Source organism: Lepus europaeus, chromosome Y (genome assembly GCF_033115175.1).
Source record: "Lepus europaeus isolate LE1 chromosome Y, mLepTim1.pri, whole genome shotgun sequence".
Lineage (NCBI taxonomy): Eukaryota > Metazoa > Chordata > Mammalia > Lagomorpha > Leporidae > Lepus > Lepus europaeus.
The window spans coordinates 28795675-28821298 of NC_084851.1; the positions used below are offsets into that span (position 1 = coordinate 28795675).

Consider the following 25624-nt stretch of genomic DNA (forward strand, 5'->3'; position numbering starts at 1 on the left):
AAAGAGTTATGTAAAATGGCAGGATATAAAGTTAACATACAAAAATCAATAGCCTTTTTATACACAGACAATTCCATGGTTGAAATAGAGCTTTTATAATCAATCCATTCATAATAGCTACAAAAAGAATTAAATACTTTGTAATAAATTTAACCAAAGATGTCTCTCTACTATGAAAATTATAAAACATTAAAGAAAGAAGTAAAATATATTAAAATGGAAAATAAATCAATGTTTATGGGTTGGAAGAATTAATATCATCAGTATGTCCATACTACTGAAAACAATTTACAGATTGAATGTGATCGCTATCAATATGCCAATAATATTCTTCTCTTATCTGGAAAAATGATCCTAAAATTCACACACAAACCAAGAGATCCTGAGCACTAAAGCAATATAATATGATAGAAACCAAGTGGGAGGTCTCACAATACCAGATTTCAAGACATACAACACAACAGTTATATTCAAAACAACCTGATACTGACATAAACAGATGTGTAGACCAATTGAAGAGAATAGAAACTCCAGAAACTGGTCCATGCATCAAAAATCATTTAATTCTGATGATGGAACTAAAATCAATCCCTAGAGCAACCATAGCCTATTCAACAAATGAGGCTGGGAATATTGGATTACCACATGCAAAAATATGAAACAAGACCCCATCCTGACACCTTACACAAAAATCCACTGAAAATGTATCAAAGACCTAAATCTATGACCTGATACCATCAAATCACTAAATAATATTGGGAAAACACTGCTAGATATTTTCATAGGAAAAGACTTCTTGGAAAAGACCCTAGAATTATAGGCAAGCAAATTTGAAATTGAGAAATGGGATTACATCAAGCTGAGATGCTTCTGCACTGCAAAAGAAGCAGCAAAATGAAGAGACAACTGACAGAATGGGAGAAAGTATTAGCAAACTATATATCTGATAAAGGGTTAATATCCAGAATCTGGGCCAGTGCCGTGGCTCTATAGGCTAATCCTCCGCCTTGCGGCGCCGGCATACTGGGTTCTAGTCCTGGTCGGGGCACCAATCCTGTCCCGGTTGCCCCTCTTCCAGGCCAGCTCTCTGCTGTGGCCAGGGAGTGCAGTGGAGGATGGCCCAAGTGCTTGGGCCCTGCACCCCATGGGAGTCCAGGATAAGCACCTGGCTCCTGCCATCGAATCAGCGCGGTGCGCTGGCCGCAGCGCGCCTACCGCGGCGGCCATTGGAGGGTGAACCAACGGAAAAAGGAAGACCTTTCTCTCTGTCTCTCTCTCACTGTCCACTCTGCCTGTTAAAAAAATGAAATAAATAAATAAATAAATAAATAAATAAATAAATAAATAAATCCAGAATCTATAAGTAGCTCAAGAAATTCTACAAAAACAAAACAAAGTATCTAGTTATGAAATTGACAAATGACTTGAACAGGCATTTTTCAAGAGCAAATACCAAATGGCCAACAGATGTTTAAAAAAATGTTCAGGATCACTAGCCATTATGGAATTGCAAATTAAAAATACAATACAGTTTCAACTTACCCCAATTAGAATGACTCTTATACAGAAATCAGTAACAATAACTGCTTCTGTGGATGTGAAGAGAATGTATCCTAATTCACTGCTGGTGTCAATGTAAATTGATGCAGCCACTGTAGAAGACCATATGGAGATATTACAGAAACCTGAACATAGACCTACCATTTGTTCTGTCCATCCCACTCCTAAGAATTATCCAAAGCAAAAGAAATCATCATTTGAAAGAGCTAACTGTACCCCCAAGTTCATTGCTGCTCAATTCATAATAGCTAACATATGTCCATCAACTGAAGACTGGATAAAGAAATTGTGATATATATACATACACACACACACACACACTAAGGGAGTACTAATCAGCTGCAAACAAATGAAATCTTGTCTTTTGCAACAAAATGGATCCAACTGGAAACCATTAGACTTAGACAAATAAGCCAGCCCCCAAAAGTAATTTATCATGTATTCTGTGATCAACGGTAGCTATTAGAGTACCTAAATGGCAATGTATAGGACTGAAATTGAAAATTTCAGATTTGATGGTCATTTACAGTCTTGGTCTACTCTGTTGAGGAACGCTGTTTGTATCATCACACTATTTGTTGAATCCTTCTATGTGTGTAGGGTTAACTTTATGGTAATTAAGTAAACTGAAAGTAGATCTTTATAAAAATTAAGATTGGGAATGTTAGGGGTAGGAGGAAGAACGGTTGGAGCATGGGTGGGAATGAAGGAACTATCACTATGTTCCTAAATCGCTATATATGAAATACATGAAACCTCTGTAGCTTAAATAAAATTTTAAAAAATGAAAAAAGAAATACTAATGAAGAAGAAATAAATTAAAAATAAACTAAACAGCCTAAACTCTGTGAATTCACCTCCTTTTGTCCTATTTCACTGGCAAGGTATCCATAAATTGATAAAGCCAAATATCCATGCTCTGTTTGCTTTATTTTCTGGCTGGGTGACAAAGGCATAACCTAGTATTTGTGTTCAATACATTCTTGGTCTCTTCAGGGTATGGATGAGTTCTGGAATAAAATTTTAGTCTCAAAGAGAAAGACACACTTCAATAGAAAGATGGTTTTCTGAAATCAGGGAAAGAAATACTTCTCCCTCCATCTTCCAGGCATTGTGCTTGCAGATCTCACTATCTTCAACTGAGGTTCTTTCCTAAAGATCATGCTAAAGGATTCTAACAAGAGGGTGAAGAAACAAGTTGAAAAGTTCATTGGAAATTCTTCATCTGCACAAGCTCTGAACCTGGGAGACACACAGAAATGAGTACTCTATCCTAGCTTAGAAATTGAAATTTAAACCAGCTTTTGACTAAGAACCAAAGATAAGAAAATATATTTTTGTGGGATGAAAAATATTGGCCTAAGAGTGAAACAAAACCAAGTGACAGAGCAGTGACTTGGATTTAAAATAGTCGCTTAGAAGCAGGGGAAGCCTTAGGATGCATCACTGGGACATTTCTTTGGTGTAAATATTCCCATCCAAGGCTGATTTCAAGATGCCAATTTGATCTCCAAGAATGCATTTGCAAGCTTTCGCTCCAAATCTACTATGGAGAGCCCAGATGAGCCAGACTCAGCCACTATTGAATAGGTACAAGTAAGGAATCTCATAATCAATTGTGATGTTTAAACAACAATTTTGATGTGATCAATTTTGATATCATAATTCCATTGTGATGTCATAAACCAATATAGCCTAATTGGCCAGCACCATGGCTCACTAGGCTAATCCTCCACCTGCAGCGCTTGCACCCCGGGTTCTAGTCCTGGTTGGGGTGCCGGATTCTGTCCTGGTTGCTCCTTTTCCAGTCCAGCTCTCTGCTGTGGCCCAGGAAGGCAGTGGAGCATGGCCCAAGTGCTTGGGACAAGCACCTCCCTAGGATACCCAAAGGAAGCACCTGGCTCCTGGCTTCCGACCCGTGTAGTGCACCAGCCATAACAGCCATTTGGGGGATGATCCAATGGATGGAGGACCTTTCTCTCTGCCTCTCTCTCTCTCTGTCTAACTCTGCCTGTCAAAAAAAAGTACAGTTGTCATTTCATAATCAATTGTGCTGTTGTGAATATCCTTATAATATTATAATGATGATAAACCACCAATTCTATTACAAAAACCTACCATTATAATGTCATAATCAATTGAAAACACGTAAAATGCCTTGTGATACCATAAATATATCATGGTGTCATAACTGTGATTTCATAAACCTCCAAAGTCATATCATACTTAATTATTATGTCAAAGAAACCATTACGATTTCATAAACTGATATTTTGACACAATAAACCAACCATTGTGATATCATAAACCTACTGTTATGATGTCACAATTAAGTAATCACAATTAAAATCTTAAATACAGGCTGGTGCTGTGGCTCAATAAGCTAATCCTCCACCTAGTGGCGCCGGCACACCGGGTTCTAGTCCCGGTCAGGGAGCCGGATTCTGTCCCAGTTGCCCCTCTTCCAGGCCAGCTCTCTGCTGTGGCCAGGGAGTGCAGTGGAGGATGGCCCTGCACCCCATGGGAGACCAGGAGAAGCACCTGGCTCCTGCCATCTGAATCAGCATGCTGCGCCGCCCACAGTGCGCCTACCGTGGTGGCCACTGGAGGGTGAACCAACGGCAAAGGAAGACCTTTCTCTCTCTCTCTCTCTCTCTCTCTCTCTCTCTCTCTCTCTCTCTCTCTCCTCTCTCTCTGTCTCTCTCACTGTCCACTTTGCCTGTCAAAAAAAAATAAGAAAAAAAAATCTTAAATATACTGTGGCATCAGGGTTAAATGGAAGATAGCAGAATAGGAAGGGAGCACATTGATAGTTCGGCAAGACACAGGTTAATAAAAGTGGAGATACTGCAGGGTCAAGGAAGAGTAGGGGAAGAAACAGCAGATGAAACTCTTTCAGAACTAAAGATTCACGGTGGACCTGTGTGGAGAGTGTGGGAGCAAAGTTCGGGACACCAGGGACAGATTCAATGCACCAGCGCTGGAATGCGAGGTGAGCCCGAGACACCAGTGGGAAAGCAGAAAGAGGAGACTAGAGGGAACGAGGCTTGAAACTCCGTGGGGGAAAAGTTCACCAGGCTAACTAGAAGAGAGAGAGGGAAAGAAAAGTGACCGATATGCACACGAGTTTCTCTCTCTGATCACCCCTCAAAGGCGAGCAAGACAAAGAGCAGGCACCATTTTGGACATAAGTAATAAGCTGGGCGACCTCAGGTATGCAGTGGCCCTGAGCCTAGCAGAAAAACCTGACTCTGGGGGGAGGGGTGAAATAACAGGAGATTAGCATCTAACTTGGCAACCCAGTGGGAGACTGCAGGAGAATTGGAGCCCACACTGAGGGCAGCAGAGATTCCCTGTGTGGTCCTTGGGAAAGAGCTGCCAATCTCTGGCTCCTGTGGGTAGATCATTCGCCTGCTAACTACCTCCAATTACGTTCAGCTGTGCGGAATTACGTCCCTTTTAAATCAAAAAAAATAAGGAAAGGAAGAAAGAAAGAAAGAAAGAAAGAAAGAAAGAAAGAAAGAAAGAAAGAAAGAAAGAAAGAAAGAAAGAAAGAAAGATAGATTGATTTACCACACCTAACCTGGGAGTGTCATCTTTGACACACCCTCAACACTGAGGAACCAAACACAGCTCTCAGTCCACACTCATCTCAAGCCTCTAAGGCTCCACTGAAAGCAGACAGTCCACTTAATATAGAGCCATAGTGTAAAAAGAAAAAACACCACAGTGAAGAAACCAAATATCTCCAACATGCCAAACAACAAATGCAAAAACCAAGCTAACAAGAACAAGGAAGACACTATGACGCCCCCAAATGAAAAAGACACCCCAATTCAAGATTATGAAGATGATGAGATTGAAGAAATGCAAGAAGTGGATCTCAAAAAATTGATAAGAACATTAAGAAGTTCTCAAAAACAAATTCTTGAACTACAGAAATCCTTAATGGACAAGATAGAAAATCTCTCTCATGAAAATGAAATCTTAAGGAGGAATCAAAATGAAATGAAACAACTAGTGGAACAGGAAACTGTGATAGTGACAAGAAATCATAATGAAATGAAGAATTCAATAGATCAAATGACAGACACATTAGAGAGCCTTAAAAACAGAATGGGTGAAGCAGAAGAGAGAATATCAGACTTAGAAGACAGAGAACAGGAAAGGAAACAATCAAATCAAAGAAAAGAAGAAGAAATCAGAAATCTAAAAAATACTGTCAAGAATCTACAGGATACTATTAAAAAACCCAACATTCGGGTTCTAGGAGTTCCTGAAGGCATGGAGAGGGAGAAAGGATTAGAAGGCATTTTCAGTGAGATACTTGCAGAGAACTTCCCAGGTTTGGAGGGCAGAGGCAACTTAGTACAGGAAGCTCATAGAACCCCTAATAAACATGACCAAAAGAGATCCTCACTACGACATGTCATAATCAAACTCACCACAGTGAAACATAAAGAAAAGATTCTAGAATGTGCAAGAGAGAAACACCAGATTACTCTCAGAGGATCTCCAATTAGACTCCCAGAAGACTTCTCATCAGAAACCCTACAAGCTAGAAGGGAATGGCGAGACATAGCCCAGGAACTAAGAGAGAAAAAATGCCAGCCCAGAATACTATATCCGGCAAAGCTCTCATTTGTGAATGAAGGTGAAATAAAGACTTTTCATAGCAAACAGAAACTGAAAGAATTTGTTGCCACTCATCCTGCCCTGCAAAAGATGTTTAAAGATGTGTTACACACAGAAACACAGAAACATGGTCATCAATATGGAAGAAGGTAAAGGAAGGAAACCTCACAGCAAAAGATCACAGGAAGCTCAATTTCTCTTTGACATAGAATTAAACTCTGTTGCTCTGGTAAAGCAATGTGTTAAAGTAATCTATTATGTTCTCTTGATGTCTGTTAAATTCTAATTGTTCAAAAACAGCTGAATTTTTATTAAGAGCTATGGGTTATTTAAATATGTGCTTATTTTCAAAGATTTGAATAATCACCTTGTAACAATGATCAAATTTGGTCTAGGTTATGTCATGATTTTAAGGAATCTTATTTCAACCAGATATTTTGGATTTTGAGCCTTCTTGGCATTCTTGACAGGTATTCAAAAAATCAAAGTTTCAAACAATCTGGACTCTAAAATTTCCAGTAAATCCTGGAACTTGGTTTTTCCAGTTTGGGCCCAACTGAAAAAATTGAAGGACCTATGTCTCTCATCTTATAGAGACACCAACTAATCAGGCTATTTGGATTATATTAGAAGTACTGTCAAGTTGTGATGTGGTACCAAATTTTAAGTTTCTAATATGGAAAATGCTATTACTACAAATGTTTGAGAATTAAAAAGTCTAATGATCTTGTGTTACTAGACATGATAGTTAATCTTAATGAGAAAGCCCCAGAGGCCTAAAGGGTTAAATACTTGTAAAATCCTACATGTGCTTTCAAAAATACTGTGATGTAAGCAAGTGCCTCTTGTTGGTTGATGAGTTTATAATTTTAAACATGGCGACTTAAAGTCTTTTATCATCCACAGTTATATAGGATTTGCTGCTCATAAAACTAAAGCCTTGTTGGTTCTGTGTTTAGCTGCCCTCCTATAGGTTCCTATGGACTTTTTCCAGCCACTTCTGTTGTATTCAGTACTTTGGGATGGCTCTGTAAACAGATGAAGCCAATAATGTATTAACAGTACCAACTGAGAGAACGTATGGTTAACTGAGGTTACTGAAAAGAAAAAGCCATTCAAATCAATTGGCAATCTACAAAAAGAGTTAAAGATTCTAAAAGCTATTATTAAAATTGCTATATTGGTCTACTATGCTATGTTATATGTGTGTACATATTGTATGTCCACATGGGGAAATTTTATTAAGAGTTTTATTTTAAATGGCTTATAGATAAGATTGTCCATAAATTTAAGCTGCTAAAATTAATCAAAGATGCATTTTAATTTGTGTGACCTGAATCTGTGTATCATATGTTTTAAACATGTTGTAGAAAGAAACTAAAAACATTTTAGATGGTTGTGCTTAAGTTTACTTGTTAAACAAACTACACCATGTTAGATATTTAAGAGGTGTTTTCAAATACATGATTCTTAAAATTAATAGAAGGCATTGGACCTTCTGGTAAATGTTTTCTTAAGTTGTTATCTAATGGTTGAAACAGTTCGCTATGTATTCATGTAATATTGCTATTGTCAGCAAGCGATCTAGGACTTGCTCCCTCATTTCTCTATTCTAAGCCCAACTTGTTCTTTCATTTCTCTATTCTCTTCAAGGTAGGAAACTAATTCTATTGTGAAGGAATCTGTAGGATGCACAATTTAATCTTTAGACCTTATAAAAGAGATGGCTAACATTTTTCTGTAATAGCTTAGCCAATATAAGAACTTAAATAATAATCTCATAGCTAGATTCACTTCGCCATCAGCAAAGTATACAGTAAATAGAAAAAAAACTCCCTTTCAGACCAAAGGGAAAGAAAGTTTTTAAGTGAGAATATAATTTTCCTCATGGGCATTGTCTACCTTAGAAAAACTACTACAGAACATGCCTGTGACTATAGACTTGTAGTTCAGGCCACTGAAGATTAGAGATGGGACTTGGGCACTCCCTTGACTTGCATCCTCTGGTCTGCTTTAGCACAAACCAGGAGGAAAAGAAAGCTAGGCATCAGGGGCAATGGGTGACAGGCCTATTAATGGCTGATCTGTACAGTGATCTGCCCTCAAGGAGACCCAACAGGCCAGTCCACAGCAGTGGCTTTCAATGTGGTAAGCCTGGGCTTCAGCAGAAGTCAGCTTGTGAAGAGCCCTGGCAGCTCTGCCAAGAGTTGGATCACTGGAAATGGACCTGCCCTGGAGTCGAAGGATGCCCAGGTCAGAGCCACAGATCTTATTGGCTCTAAGCTGAAAAGCCCTTCACTCAGCCCAGCTTCCAAAGTGACCACTGTAGCTGAGGGTATGGTCAAGTAGGGTCAGCAACATTGCAGGCAGAACTGTAAATTTCTTGTTAGAGATGCCACCTGCCTTTACCTGGCCAGCTCTCCTCCCAGGCCAGCCAAGTTATGAAAGTCAACAGAGTGCCTTCCCCTAGGAGGTTCACACCTCCCTTAGGATGTGCCCCATGTGAAGAGATAGATAGGTCTGGACCTCTTAACTTACAAGTCCTAAACAGATTACAAGCCCAACAGATTATTATCAAGCCCTTTCTGTCAGGTTCTATTTGCCTCTCAATCAGAAAACTTAATTGTAGCTTAGACAGTACGTTTCTTAGCTCCTCTAGTTTCTGTTTGCTATGAAAAGTCTTAATTTCACCTTCATTCAAATGAGAGCTTTGCAGGATATAGTATTCTGGGTTGTCAGTTTTTCTCTCTTAGTACCTGGGCTATGTATCGCCATTCCCTTCTAGCTTGTAGGGTTTCTGATGAGAAGTCTTCTGGGAGTCTAATTGGAGATCCTCTGAGAGTAATCTGGCATTTCTCTCTTGCACATTCTAGAATCTTTTCTTTATGTTTCACTGTGGTAAATCTCTCTCTCTTTTTTTGATTCAAAAGGGAAGTAATTCCGCACAGCTGAATGTAATTGGAGGTAGTTAGCAAGGGAATGATCTACCCACAGGAGCCAGAGATCGGAAGCTCTTTCCCACGGACCACACAGGGAATCTCTGCTGCCCTCAGTGTGGGCTCCAATTGTCCTGCAATCTCCCACTGGTTTGCCAAGTTAGATGCTAATCTCCTGTTATTTCACCCCTCCCCCCAGAGTCAGGTTTTTCTGCTAGGCTCAGGGCCGCTGCAGACCTGAGGTCGCCCTGCTTATGATGTATGTCCAAAATGGTGCCTGCTCTGTCTTGCTCGCCTTTGAGAGGTGAGCGGAGATAGAGAAATTTGTGTCCGTATCGGTCACTTTTTTTAAATTTTTTTCCTCTCTCTCTTCTAGTTAGCCTGGTGAATTTTTCCCCACAGAGTTTCAAGCCTCGTTCCCTCTAGCTTCCTCTTTCTGCTTGCCCGCTGGTGTCTCGGGCTATTGAGTTTTGGCTCACCTCGCGTTCCAGCACTGGTGTGTTGAGTCTGCCGCTGGTGACCCGAACTTGGGCTCCCACGCTCTCCACGCAGGTCCACTGTGAATCACTAGTTCCTGAAGAGTTTCCTCTGCTGTTTCATCCCCTACTCTTCCTTGACCCTACAGTATCTCCACTTATATTAAACTGTCTCTCCCCCAGACTAATAGTGTGCTCCCTGCCTATTCTGCCATCTTGCCACTCTGGCTGTTATGTTATTAGGAAGCCTGGAGGGAGTCACTTCTCTGCTGTCTGGCTGTATTGGGAAAAGGTCTGTTGCTATGAAACTTGTAAAAGTGCCCAAGATTATATAGAAAAAGGCTTGGATGAAATAAAATTCCTCAAGTGTGTTCAAGAAAGTGATCCCAGTGATCCACAGACACGGTAGTCCAGCTGATCAACAACTTCAAGATTTCAGACATGAATGGAATACATGTCTACACAGTATCTGAAGTGCTTGGCCTCCATCTCCTCCAATGGATCATCAAGTCCAACTATCAAGGCCTCCCAGTGTGCTGTGTGAAGAGTACCATTTGACAGGTCCTTCAACGGTTAGTTTATCTGCACAGAAATGCAAGATCATTCACAGTGACATAAAGCCAGAAAACATTCTAATGTGTGTGGATGATTCCTATGTGAGAAGAATGGCTTCCAAATCCACTGAATGGCAGAAAGCAGGTGCTCCTCCTCCTACAGGGTCTGCAGTAAGTACGTCTCCACAGCAGGACCACAGTGCACAAAAAGAAAAATCTCAAACAACAGTACCTCAAAGCAAAATAAAGGTCTGAGAATGAAGTCAGCTCACTTGCAATCCTGTTAAATAATGAGAGATAAAAGAACTGGAGTGCAGAGCTGAAAGGAAAATAATAGAAGAAAACATCACCTCAGCTGTATCTTCCAATGAGCAAGATAATGAATACCGCCCAGAAGTGCAACTAAAAGTAGCAGAATTGGAGGAGGCTGCCAAGGAGTAGACCGCAAAGGACAGTGGTGAAGCTGAGGACCAAGGTGAGAAAGAAGGCTCCAAGGAAGGAAACATTAAGAAAGATGAAGATGTCTAACAGGAACTTGCAAACCTAGATCCCACATGGATAGAATCCTGAAAACCAACTATATGGAGAATGGACCCTTCTCACTGGAGCAGCAGCTAGAGGAGGAGGAATATGATGAAGATGACTGCCCAAATCTCAATGAGTATAACCCTGATGGGCCAAATGCAGAAAGTGATCACACATGGAGCAGCTCCTATGAACAGTTCAATGGTAAATTGCCAAATGGAACATAAAATTCCTGAGTCACAGCTTCTGGAGTTTCCTACTTCCCTGTTCTCAGGGTCCTAAGAACCTGTGCCCTCAGCTCTGTCCTGTCAGAGGTATCACCACTGACCAAGCAAGAGGAAAGCAGTCCACCCCATGACAGAAACAGGACTGTTTCAGCCTCCAGTACTGGGGATTTGCCAAAAACAAAAACTCAGGCAGCTGACTTGTTGGTGAACCTCTGGATCCTTGGAAAGCAGATAAAATTATAGTAAAAATTGTTAATCTGGGAGATGCTTGTTGGGTATGCAAACACTTAGTAGAAGACATCCAGACATGGTAGTATAGGTCCATAGAGGTTTTGATAGGTACAGGTTACATAACACTTGCTGACATTTGGAGTAAGGTGTGCATGGAGAACTGTGGCACTTCACCAAGCTGAAGCCCTGGAGCCTGTTTGGTGTGGAAAGGTATGGCTGCTTCCATGAAGATGCTGCACAGTTCTATTTTCCTGATCCCAAAGTTAAAAATGGTTCCAGAAAAGCAAGCCTCTGCTGGAGAATGCGTTTGGCATCTGTGGTTGAATTCTTAGCAAATTCTACAAATATAGCATTCTGTGCTAGCAAATGCTTTCCAGTACATTGGAGCTAAAAGATGACTCTCATTATTTAACAGGATTGCAAGTGAGCTGACTTCATCCTCAGACCTTTATTTTGCTTTGAGGTACTGTTGTTTGAGATTTTTCTTTTTGTGCACTGTGGTCCTGAGGAAGGGTAGTCTTTTTGTCTTCAGCTAAGTAGTTCACTGCCCACCCTCTTCTGGTCTCTAAGCATTGTTTCCTATGCTGTGTGACATTCAGTTGTCATTTATCTGAATAAAAAATACTTTCCCATTTGTGTTTTGGCAGGTTTTGTAACTATGAAGAAATATTTTAGCTGAGTACTCAATAACTTACAATCATAAGATATTATCGGGGGCTGGCGCCGTGGCTCACTGGGTTAATCCTCTGCCTGTGGTGCTGGCATCCTATATGGGTGCTGGGTTATAGTCCTGGTTGTTTCTCTTCCAGTCCAGCTCTGCTGTGGCCCAGGAGGGCAGTGGAGGATGGCCCAAGTGCTTGGGCCCCTGCACCTGCATGGGAGACCAGGAAGAGGCACCTGGCTCCTGGCTTTGGATTAGCACAACTCTGACCATTGTAGTCATTTGGGGAATAAACCAATAGAGGGAAGACCCTTCTCTCTGTCTCTCTCTCTCTCACTGTCTATAACTGTACTTCTCAAATAATAAAAAAAAAGATATTATCAAGTTGGAACCAAGAAATAGCAAGGAAATGTACAATTTTGACTTCTGGCAAAGGGACATCATTCCTCTATTATAGTGTATGTAAATGCACTCTGTAAATGTTAATTTTCACTAGAAATGGGATGGAGACTCAAATGCAGAAAAGCTACCAATTCTTGAATGCTTTATAGCCTGAGTTGCATGTAGCAGATTTTAACCGCACCAAGGCATTGTGCAGACTTTTCATTCCATAACAGTCCTTTTATATTGGACTTGAAATGAAGTGGCTCTGGGTTACAAGATGCCATTCCCCATATGGCACTTTAAAGAGGGAAAAAACATGCTTCTCATTCTAAAATATGCATTATGATTTAGTAGTCCCATTCCTATTTGTTGCATATTTCTAAAAGTACTTTTAAAGGAAAAGAGTGATTTCCCTTTAAAAATGTGCTGGCTGGGTACCATGTGGTGAAGCCTCCTCCAAAGAGTTAACTTAAATACATAGATTAAATTGGACAAGAGAGAAAAAAGGATTGATAGTTAAAAATTAACTGTGATAATATAAAGACATGGTGACAGCATAATCTAAATTTCTATAACATAATATATTGTGACATAGTAAAAAAAACTGTGATGTCATAATTAATTCAGATGTGATAAACCACCACTGTGGTATTATATTCCTAGCATTGAGCTTTCATTGTCAGTTGTGAAGTTATAAATCAAATGTTGTCCCATAAACCTATCAATTTGATGTCATAATCAATTATGATGTCATAAACCACCAATAGTATGCTAACATCATTATCATAAAAACCAGTGTGGTTACATAAACCAAATTATGACATAAAACTTTGTGATATAATAAAGCTACCATTGTGACATCACAATCAATTATGATGTCACAAAATCATTGTGATGCCATAAAACAGTACTGTGGCCTCATATGTAAATTGTAACATCAAGTCAATCATGGAATCATTAAAATTGTTACACCATAATCTACTATGATGTTATAAATCACCATTGTGATTTTATAGTTAATTTTTGTGTCATAAAATCATTTTGATATCATACAGCAACCATAGTTATAATCAATTTTCATTTTACAAACTACCATTGATTTTAAGATAAAATCAACATTGACACCATAAAATAATTGTTATCTCAAAGGCTATTGTGATGTCATAAAAATCTACTGTGATATCATACAACTACCATTGTTACATCATAATAATTTGTGATGCAAGAATGCTTTTGATGTCATAATTTATTGGGATGTAACAAACTGCCATTGTGATATCATAAGCCTAACATTGTAATGTCATAGTCAATTGTGATGTCATAAACGCCATTGTTAAGTGAAAATCTACTGTGATGGCATAAATGATCATGGTGACTACAAAATCAATTGTGAAATGAAAAAAACATCAGTGTAGCATAAACCACAATTTGTAGTAGATTTATAAGTCAAAATTGTAATAGCATAAACCACTATTATGTTATGTTTTATTGTGATGTCATAAAATCCATTGTGATTTTGGCCGGCATCGTGGCTCACTAGGCTAATCCTCTGCCTTGCGGCACTGGCACACCGGGTTCTAGTCCCGGTCGGGGCACCGATTCTGTCCCGGTTGCCCCTCTTCCAGGCCAGCTCTCTGCTGTGGCCAGGGAGTGCAGTGGAGGATGGCCCAAGTGCTTGGGCCCTGCACCCCATGGGAGACCAGGAGAAGCACCTGGCTCTTGCCATCAGATCAGCGTGGTGCGCCGGCCGCAGTGCGCCTACTGCAGCGGCCATTGGAGGGTGAACCAATGGCAAAAAGGAAGACCTTTCTCTCTGTCTCTCTCTCACTGTCCACTCTGCCTGTCAAAAATAAAAAAAAATCCATTGTGATTTTATAAACCAGTATTATGACATAAAATCAAGTCATCATTATTATTTTTTGAGGTTGAAAAATCAACTGAGATGTGATAAACCATGATTGTATCATAAAACTATCATTTTGATTTCATGATCACTTGTGAAATCATAAAAATCTATGAAATTATAAACAAGAATTATGGAGTCATAATGAATTGTGATGTCATTAGTCATCATTGTGATCACAAAACAATGCCTGGAAGACTACTATTGTGATGTCATAATCAATAGCAAAGTTGTAAAATCCGTTGTGGTGTCATAAACCTATCATTGTGGTATAGTAATAAATTGTGATGTCATGAATAACATTTGTGGTGTCATAAAGACCTTTGTGATGTTTTATAAAACCACCTCTGTGGCTGATGCCATGGCTCACTAGGCTAATCCTCTGCCTGCGGCACTGGCACCCCGGGTTCTAGTCCCAGTTGGTATGCCAGATTCTGTCCTGGTTGCTCCTCTTCCAGTCCAGCTCTCTGCTATGGCCCTGGAGTGCAGTGGAGGATGGCCAGGTCCGTGGGCCCTGCACCCACATGGGAGACTAGTAGGAGGTACCTGGCTTCTGGCTTCAGATCAGTATAGCATGCCAACCACAATGTGCTGGCTGTAGTGGCCATTTGAGGGGGTGAACCAGTGGAAAAAGTAAGACCCTTCTCTCTTTCTGTCTCTCTCACTGGATAATTCTGTCAAAAAAAAATAAAATGAAAATAAAACTACTTCTGTGAAGTCACTGAACCAATTGAGACATTGTAAACTTATCATCATGATGTTATAATTAATTGAAATAATATGAACCTCCATGCAATGTTAAAATCTATGATGATGTTAAAACTATTCTTATGTCATAAACCAATATTCTGATGTCACAAATATTCTGATGGCATAACAAAATTTCATTCACTATCATCCTCATGTTATAGTCAATTGTGATGTCATAAAATAATTGAGAAGTATAAATATATTGTTGTGACACATAAAATCTGTGATTTTATAAAATTACCATTGCTATGTTATAATCAATTGTGACATCATCAAAATCATAGTGATATAATCAATCACCATTGTGACATCATGATCCAACCACTGTGATGTTATTAACAATTGCAAAGTCATAAAAGCTATTGTGACGCCATAAATCCAATGTTGTAACACCAGAATCAATTGAAATGTCATAGGCCATTGTGGTGGTACTGTAATTGCTAGTGATGTCATAAAACAATTATGTCATAGATCAGTATTGAGATGACATAAAATGCCTTATACTGCAATAAATCTACCACTGTGATGTTATAATAATACATATGATTACATATGCCAATAATTCATGTATCATAAACCTGCCATTGTGACATTATGATCAATTGTGATGTCATAAACAACCCTCGTGTTGCCATAGTGATAATTGTGGTCTCAAAAAACTACCCTTGTAGTCTCATAATCAATTGTGAACTTGTTGAAATAACTGGGACATCATAAACTTACCATTTTGACATCATAATTAATTGTGATCCCATAAAATTATTATGATGTCATATTCAATTATTCAAAATTGTAATAGCATAAACCACAATTATGTTATGTCCTACTGTGATGTCATGAAATCCATTGTGATTTTATAAACAAGTATTATGACATAAAATCAAGTCATCATTTTTACTTATTAATCAATTGTGTGGTTGAAAAATCAACTGAGATGTGATAAACCATGATTGTATTAGAAAACTATCATTGTGATTTCATGAGCACTTGTGAAATAAAAAAAAAACTGAAATTTTAAGCAAGGATTATGGAGTCATAATGAATTGTGATGTCATAAGTCATCATTGTGATTACAAATCAATGCCTAGAAGTCTACTATTGTGATGTCATAATCAATAGAAAAATTGTAAAAACCATTGTGGTGTCATAAACCTATCATTGTGGTATAGTAATAAATTGTGATGTTATGAATAACTTTTGTGGTGTCATAATGATCTTTGTGATGTTATAAAACTACCTCTGTGGCTGATACCACAGCTCACTAGGCTAATCCTCCAGCTGTGGCACTGGCACCCTGGGTTCTAGTCCCGGTTGTGGCACTGGATACTGTCCTGGTTGCTCCTCTTCCAGTCCAGCTCTCTGCTGTGGCCCTGGAGTGCAGTGGAGGATGGCCTAGATCCTTGGGCCCTGCACCTGCATGGGAGACCAGTAGGAGGCACCTGGCTTCTGGCTTTGGATCAGTGCAGTGTGCCAGCCACAATGCGCCAGCCGTAGCGATCACTTAGGGGGTAAACCAGTTTAAAAAGTAAGACCTTTCTCTCTTTCTCTCTCTCTCACTGGTTAACTCTGCCCATCAAAATAAATAAATAAATAAATAAATAAATAAATAAATAAATAAATAGAGCGGCAAGATGGCGGAATAGGCAGGGAGCACACTATTAGTCCGGGAGAGAGACAGGTTAATGTAAGTGGAGATACTGTAGGGTCAAGGAAGAGTAGGAGATGAAACAGCATAGGAAACTATTCAGGAACTAGTGATTCACAGTGGACCTGCGTGGAGAGCGTGGGAGCCCAAGTTCAGGACACCAGCAGCAGACTCAACACACCAGTGCTGGAACTCAAGGTGAGCCGAGCCACAATAGCACGAGACACCAGCGGGCAAGCAGAAAGAGGAGGCTAGAGGGAACGAGGCTTGAAACTCCATGGGAAAAAATTCACCAGGCTAACTAGAAGAGAGAGAGGAAAAAAATTTAAAAAAGTGACCGATACGGACACAAATTTCTCTATCTCCGCTCACCTCTCAAAGGCGAGCAAGACAGAGCAGGCACCATTTTGGACATACATCATAAGCAGGGCGACCTCAGGTCTGCAGCGGCCCTGAGCCTAGCAGAAAAACCTGACTCTGGGGGAAGGGGTGAAATAACAGGAGATTAGCATCTAACTTGGCAACCCAGTGGGAGATTGCAGGACAATTGGAGCCCACACTGAGGGCAGCAGAGATTCCCTGTGTGGTCCGTGGGAAAGAGCTTCCGATCTCTGGCTCCTGTGGGTAGATCATTCCCCTGCTAACTACCTCCAATTACGTTCAGCTGTGCGGAATTACTTCCCTTTTGAATCAAAAAAAGAGAGAGAGAATTACCACACCTAACCTGGGAGTATCATCTTTGACACACCCTCAACACTGAGGAACCAAACACAGCTCTCAGTCCACACTCATCTCAAGCCTCTAAGGCTCCACTGAAAGCAGACAGTCCACTTAATATAGAGCCATAGTGTAACAAGAAAAAACACCACAGTGAAGAAACCAAATATCTCCAACATGCCAAACAACAAACGCAAAAACCAAGCTAACAAGAACAAGGAAGACACTATGACGCCCCCAAATGAAAAAGACACCCCAATTCAAGATTATGAAGATGATGAGATTGAAGAAATGCAAGAAGCAAATCTCAAAAAAATTGATAAGAACATTAAGAAGTTCTCAAAAACAAATTCTTGAACTACAGAAATCCTTAATGGACAAGATAGAAAATCTCTCTCATGAAAATGAAATCTTAAGGAGGAATCAAAATGAAATGAAACAACTAGTAGAACAAGAAACTGTGATAGTGACAAGAAATCATAATGAAATGAAGAATTCAATAGATCAAATGACAAACACATTAGAGAGCCTTAAAAACAAAATTGGCGAAGCAGAAGAGAGAATATCAGACTTAGAAGACAGAGAACAGGAAAGGAAACAATCAAATCAAAGAAAAGAAGAAGAAATCAGAAATCTAAAAAATACTGTCAAGAATCTACAGGATACTATTAAAAAACCCAACATTCGGGTTCTAGGAGTTCCTGAAGGCATGGAGAGGGAGAAAGGATTAGAAGGCCTTTTTAGTGAGATACTAGCAGAAAATTTCCCAGGTTTGGAGAAAGACAGAGACATCCTAATACAGGAAGCTCATATAACCCCTAATAAACATGACCAATAGAGATCCTCACCATGACACGTTGTAATCAAACTCACCACAGTGAAACACAAAGAAAAGATCCTAAAACGTGCAAGAGAGAAATGCCAGATTACTCTCAGAGGATCTCCAATTAGACTCACAGCTGACTTCTCTTCAGAAACCCTACAAGCTAGGAGAGAATGGCGAGACATAGCTCAGGTGCAAAGAGAGAAAAACTGCCAGCCCAGAATATTATATCCTGCAAAGCTCTCATTTGTGAATGAAGGTGAAATAAAGACTTTTCATAGCAAACAGAAATTGAAAGAATTTGTCGCCACTCGTCCAGCCCTGCAAAAGATGTTTAAAGATGTGTTACATACAGAAACACAGAAACACGGTCACCAATATGAAAGAAGGTAAAGGTAGGAAACCTCACACCAAAAGATCACAGGAATCTCAAACCATATATTAGAAAGTATCTTTGGCTAATGGCAGGGTAAATTAATCCTTCTCAATAGTCACATTAAATGTTAATGGCTTGAACTGTCCAGTTAAAAGACACTGATTGGCTGATTGGGTTAAGGAACAAAACCCATCCTTTTGCTGCTTACAAGAAACTCATCATTCCAACAATGATGCATACAGACTGAAAGTGAAAGGCTGGAAAAAGATATACCATGCCAACAGAAATGAAAAGAGAGCGGGTGTAGCCATCTTAATATCGGACAACATAAACTTTACCACAAAAACTGTTAGGAGAGACAAAGAGGGGCACTATATAATGATTAAAGGATCCATTCAACAGAAAGATATAACGATTATCAATGTATATGCACCTAATTACAGGGCACCAGCTTATTTAAGAGACTTGTTAAGGGACTTAAAGGGAGACTTAGATCCCAACACAATTGTACTGGGGGATTTCAATACTCCACTCTCAGAGATAGACAAATCAACAGGACAGAAGGTCAACAAGGAGACAGCAGATTTAAATGACACTATAGCCCAAATGGATCTAACAGATATCTACAGAACATTTCATCCTACATGTAAGGACTTTACATTCTTCTCAGCAGTACATGGAACCTTCTCTAGGATTAACCACATACTAGGCCATAAAGTAAATATCAGCAAATTCAAAAGAATTAGAATCATACCATGCAGCTTCTCAGATCACAAAGGAATGAAATTGGAAATTAGCAATTCAGGAATCCCTAGAGCACATGCAAAAACATGGAGATTGAACAACATGCTCCTGAATGAACAATTGGTCATAAAAGAAATTAAAAGAGAAATCAAAAATTTTCTGGAAGTAAACGAGGATAACAGCACAATATACCAAAACCTATGGGATACAAGAAAAGCAGTGTTAAGAGGAAAGTTTATATCAATAGGTGCCTACATCAAGAAATTGGAAAGGCACCAAATAGATGAGCTTTCAAGTCATCTCAAGGATCTGGAAAATCTGCAGCAAACCAAACCCAAACCCAGTAGGAGAATAGAAATAATTAAAATCAAAGAAGAAATCAACAGGATTGAATCCAAAAAACCATTAGAAAAAATCAGCCAAATGAGGAGCTGTTTTTTTGAAAAAATGAACAAAATTGACACCCCATTGGCTCAACTAACTAAAAAAAGAAGAGAAAAGACCCAAATCAATAGGATCAGAGATGAAATGGGAAACGTAACAACAGATGCCACAGAAATAAAAAGAATCATCAGAAATTACTACAAGGACTTGTATGCCAGCAAACAGGGAAATCTATCAGAAATGGACAGATTCTTGGACACATACAACCTCCCTAAATTGAGCCAGGAACACATAGAAAACCTAAACAGACCCATAACTGACACAGAAATTGAAACAGTAATAAAGGCCCTCCCAACAAAGAAAAGCCCAGGGCAAGATGGATTCACTGCTGAGTTCTACCAGACATTTAGAGAAGAACTAACTCCAATTCTTCTCAAACTATTCAGAGCAATCGAAAAAGAGGGAATCCTACCAAATTCTTTCTATGAAGCCACCATCACGTTAATTCCTAAGCCAGAAAGAGATGCAACATTGAAAGAGAATTATAGACCAATATCCCTGATGAACATAGATGCAAAAATACTCAATAAAATTCTGGCCAATAGAATTCAACAACACATCAGAAAGATCATCCACCCAGACCAAGTGGGATTCATCCCCGGTATGCAGGGATGGTTCAACGTTCACAAAACAATCAACGTAATACACTACATTAACAGACTGCAGAAGAAAAACCATATGATTCTCTCAATAGACGCAGAGAAAGCATTTGATAAAATACAACACCCTTTCATGATGAAAACTCTAAGCAAACTGGGTATGGAAGGAACATTCCTTAATACAATCAAAGCAATATATGAAAAGCTCACGGCCAACATCCTATTGAATGGGGAAAAGTTGGAAGCATTTCCACTGAAATCTGGTACCAGACAGGGATGCCCTCTCTCACCACTGCTATTCAATATAGTTCTGGAAGTTTTGGCCAGAGCTATTAGGCAAGAAAAAGAAATTAAAGGGATACAAATTGGGAAGGATGAACTCAAACTATCCCTCTTTGCAGATGATATGATTCTTTATTTAGGGGACCCAAATAACTCTACTAAGAGACTACTGGAACTCATCGAAGAGTTTGGCAAAGTAGCAGGATATAAAATCAATCCACAAAAATCAACAGCCTTTGTATACACAGGCAATGCCACGGCTGAGGAAGAACTTCTAAGATCAATCCCATTCACAATAGCTACAAAAACAATCAAATACCTTGGAATAAACTTAACCAAGGACGTTAATGATCTCTACGATGAAAACTACAAAACCTTAAAGAAAGAAATAGAATAGGATACCAAAAAATGAAGAAATCTTCCATGCTCATGGATTGGAAGAATCAATATCATCAAAATGTCTATTCTCCCAAAAGCAATTTATACATTCAATGCAATACCCATCAAGATCCTGAAGACCTTCTTCTCAGATCTGGAAAAAATGATTTTGAAATACATATGGAGACACAGAAGAGCTCGAATAGCCAAAGCAATCTTGTACAACAAAAACAAAGCCAGAGGCATCACAATACCTGATTTCAGGACATACTACAGGGCAGTTATTATCAAAACAGCATGGTACTGGTACAGAAACAGATGGATAGACCAATGGAACAGAATAGAAACACCAGAAATCAATCCAAACATCTACAGCCGACTTATATTTGACTAAAGATCCAAATCTAATCCCTGGAATAAGGACAGTCTATTCAATAAATGGTGCTGGGAAAATTGGATTTCCACGTGCAGAAGCTTGAAGCAAGACCCATACCTATCACCTTACACAAAAATCCACTCAACATGGATTAAAGACTTAAATCTATGCCCTGAAACCATCAAATTATTAGAGAGCATTGGAGAAACCCTGCAAGATATAGGTACAGGCAAAGACTTCCTGGAAAATACTCCAACAGCACAGGCAGTCAAAACCAAAATTAACATTTGGTATTGCATCAAATTGAGAAGTTTCTGTACTTCAAAAGAAACAGTCAGGAAAGTGAAGAGGCAACCAACAGAATGGGAAAAAATATTCGCAAGCTATACTACAGATAAAGGATTGATAACCAGAATCTACAAAGAAATCAAGAAAATCCACAACAACAAAACAAACAACCCACTTAAGAGATGGGCCAAGGACCTCAATAGACATTTTTTGAAAGAGGAAATCCAAATGGCCAACAGACACATGAAAAAATGTTCAAGATCACTAGCAATCAGAGAAATGCAAATCAAAACCACAAGCAGGTTCCATCTCACCCCGGTGAGAACGGCTCACATTCAGAAATCTACCAACAACAGATGCTGGAGAGGATGTGGGGAGATAGGACACTAACCCACTGTTGGTGGGAATGCAAACTGGTTAAGCCACTATGGAAGTCTGTCTGGAGATTCCTCAGAAACCTGAACATAACCCTACCATACAACCCAGCCATCCCACTCCTTGGAATTTACCCAAAGGAAATTAATTTGGCTAATAAAAAAGCTATCTGCACATTAATGTTTATTGCAGCTCAATTCACAATAGCTAAGACCTGGAACCAACCCAAATGCCCATCAACAGTAGACTGGATAAAGAAATTATGGGACATGTACTCCATAGAATACTATACAACAGTAAGAAACAACGAAACCCAGTCATTTGCATCAAGATGGAGCAATCTGGAAAACATCATGCTGAGTGAATTAAGCCAATCCCAAAGAGACAAATATCATTTGTTTTCCCTGATCAGTGACAGCTGAGTGTCAAAGGGGAAACCTGTTAAGTGAAATGGACACTATAAGCAACAATGAACTGATCAGCTCCTGTCCTGACTTCAGATGTACAATGTAATACTTTATCCTTTTTCGTATTTGTTGTTGTTGTTGTTCTAGTACTAATGGTTGAACTCAGTAATTAACACACAATTATTCGTAGGTGTTTAAATTTTAACTGAAAAGTGATCCATGTTAAATCTAAGAGTGGAAAAAGAGAGGGAGGAGATGAACAATTTGGGACATGCTCAATCGGACTGGCCGCAAATGGTGGAGTTAGACATGTGCCAGGGGATTCCAACACAATCCCATCAAGATGGTATGTACCAATGCCATCGCACTAGTCCAAGTGATCAATTTCAGTTCACAATTGATAGCTCTTATAGGTCTAAGAGTTACACAGATCACACAAACAAGACAAGTATCTGCTAATACTAACTGATAGAATCAAAAAGGGAGAGAACGATCCAACATGGGAAGTGGGATACACAGCAGATTCATAGAATGGCAGATGTCCTAAACAACACTCTGGCCTCAGAATCAGCCCTCGAGGCATTCGGATCTGGTGGAAGAGCCCATGAGAGTATAGCAGGCATGGAAAGCCAAGATACCATGGAAAAAAAAAGACCTAAATGAATGATCTCTGTGAGTGAGATCCCAGTGGAAAGAACGGGGCCATCAAAGAAGGAGGTACCCTTCTCCGAAGGGAGGAGAGAACTTCCACTTTGACTATGACCCTATCGGAATAAGATCAAAGTCAGCGAACTCTAAAGTCTTCCATAGCCCTGGCAACTCATGACTAGGGCCTAGGGAGATTACTGATGCCATGAACAGGAGTGTCAAATTGTTAAGTGCAATAGGAGTCACTGTGTACTTACACCCTATGTGGGATCTGTCCCTAATGTGTCGTCTAAAGTGAAGTGATGCTATAACTAGTACTGAAACAGTATTTTTATACTTTGCATTTCTGTGTGGGCACAAACTGATGAGGTCTTTACTAATTATATACTGAAGTGATCTTCTGTATATAAAGAGAATTGGAAATGAAAAAAAAAACAACCTCGTGTTAAAATGGAAATGACATAGAGAAATAATTAATTTTAAAAAATATTATGTAGGATCTCTGTCTTTAATGTGCTGTACATTGCTATTTAATGCTATAATTAGTAATCCAATGGTAGTTTTTTCACTTTATGTTGCTATATGGCGGCAAACTGTTGAAATTGTTACCTAATATATACTAAACTGATCTGTATACAAAGAGAATTGAAAATGAATCTTTACATGAATGAAAGGGGAAAGGGAGCGGTAAAGGGGAGGGTTGCGGGCAGGAGGGAAGTTATGGGAGGGGGGAAGCCATTGTAACCCATAAGCTATACTTTGAAAATTTATATTCATTAAATAAAAGTTTAATAAAAATAAATAAATAAATAAATAAATAAATAAATAAATAAATAATAAAACTACCTCTAATGAAGTCACTGAACCAATTGGGACATTGTAAACTTGCATCATGATATCATAATCAATTGTAATGTTATGAACCTCCATGCAATGTCAAAATCTATGATGATGTGAAAATTATTCTTATGTCATAAACCAATATTCTGATGTCACATATATTCTGATGGCATAATAAATTTTCATTCACCATCATCCTCATGTTGTAGTCAATTCTGATGTCATAAAATGATTGAGAAGTATTTTTTGTGACATGTAAAATCTGTGATTTTATAAAATTGTCATTGCTATGTTATAATCAATTGTGACATCATCAAAATCATAGTGATATAATCATCAGGATTTGATAAATCACCATTGTGACATCATAATCCAACCACTGTGATGTTATTATCAATTGCAAAGTCATAAATGCCATTGTGATGCCATAAGTCCAATGTTGTAACACCAGAATCTATTGAAATCTCATAGGCCATTTTGGTGGTTTTGCAATTGGTAGTGATGTCATAAAACAATTATGTCATAGATCAGTATTGAGCTGACATTAAAACGCCTAATACTGCAATAAACCTACCACTGTGATGTCATAATAATACTTATGATTACATATGCCAATAATTCCTGTATCATAAACCTGCCATTATGACATTATGATCAATTGTGATGTCATAAACAACACTAGTGTGGCCATAATGATTGTGAACTCAAAAACTACCCTTGTAGTCTCATAATCAATTGTGAACTTGTTGAAATAACTGGAACATTATAAACTTACCATTTTGACATCATAATTAATTGTGATCTCACAAAGTAATTATTATGATGTCATATTCAATTATGAATTAACAAAACCATTGGGATGTCATAAACATATAATATATCTTAGTCAATTACCATGTCATAAACCACCATTGTGATGGCATAAACCACAATATTGAAGTTATAAAAAATTCTGATATTATGAAAACTATTTTCATGTCATATACTAATACTGTCCTGCCATAAATATATAGAGACCAAACATAATGTGGTCATGATGAAATGAATATCATTCTGATATCATAAAACTATCATCATGAGGTAATAATCAATTGGGATGTCATAAGTGACCACTGGGTGGACAAACATGAATTTCCATTGAGATGTTATCATCAACTGTGAAAACATAAACCAATATTTTGATATCCTAAACTTCCATTATAATGTCATAAAACTACCAATATGATGACATAATAACCTATGATGTAATTAAAACCATTTTGATGTCAACAGATATCAGTCACGTCATGAAAAAGCATGTTATAAATGAGAAACCTATCATTATGTCATAATCAATTGTGATTTCATTAAATCCCTTGCAATTTTCTAATCAACTAGGATGTGAGAATCCATCATTGTTATATCATATATCTATCATTGTGATGTCATAATCAACTCATAAAGACTACTGTGATGTTATACATCTACCAATCTGAAGTCATAATCAGTTTGTGTTGCCATAATCCACTGTTGTGATATGATAAGCAATTGTTATGCCATATAAACCATTGGGATCTTGTATCACTTCTGATGTCACAATTGATGATTATCATGTTATAACCAATTAGATGTCATAAAATAAATTGTGATGGAATAAACCAATATTGTGATGACATAGTATACTATTGTTGTCATAAAGATACCATTGTTATGTTATAATCAATTGTGATGTCATAAAATCTCTTTTGTTTGCATAACCAACTGAGATATAAAAAACAATCATTGTGATGTCATAAGCCAACCATTTGATGCTGTAAACAATAGGTAGTCTTTTTTAAATTTAAGTGATACAAGTTTCATG

General features: G+C 38.5%; 1 pseudogene; it reads left to right on the forward strand.

Moving 5' to 3' along the window:
• Window positions 1-11476, forward strand: part of LOC133754186 (SRSF protein kinase 2-like) — a 99186-nt pseudogene extending 87710 nt beyond the window's left edge.
• Window positions 11477-25624: the final 14148 nt, after the last annotated feature.